We start from the raw sequence: 344 nt of genomic DNA on the forward strand, positions 1-344 counted from the left end.
TTTACGTGCAAACTGTGACGCCGTCCCAGTGTGCAGATTACTTAAATCAACGTGCAAACTGCAGTAAACATAATGGCTTCTGTGATCTGTGTACCAAGCAATAATTCATTGCCTGTGACACGAAATTCAAAAGTGTGTAGTATCTTTTGCCGTTGAGTATACATGTAGTAGCTATGTGTTCAAGTTCATTGTCGCGCTGCAACGCTTGAGTGAACGTGCAAACATGTAATCGTAGGCTTCTGGACTGAATGCATTGACCCTAGTGCAAATGTTGTCTGCACACGAAAGCATAAGGCAAGGTAAATCGAGGCGAAGCTTCTAAATTGTTCCCAGCAAGACAAATT

The sequence above is a fragment of the Littorina saxatilis genome, unplaced genomic scaffold, assembly GCF_037325665.1.
Source record: "Littorina saxatilis isolate snail1 unplaced genomic scaffold, US_GU_Lsax_2.0 scaffold_362, whole genome shotgun sequence".
NCBI lineage: Eukaryota > Metazoa > Mollusca > Gastropoda > Littorinimorpha > Littorinidae > Littorina > Littorina saxatilis.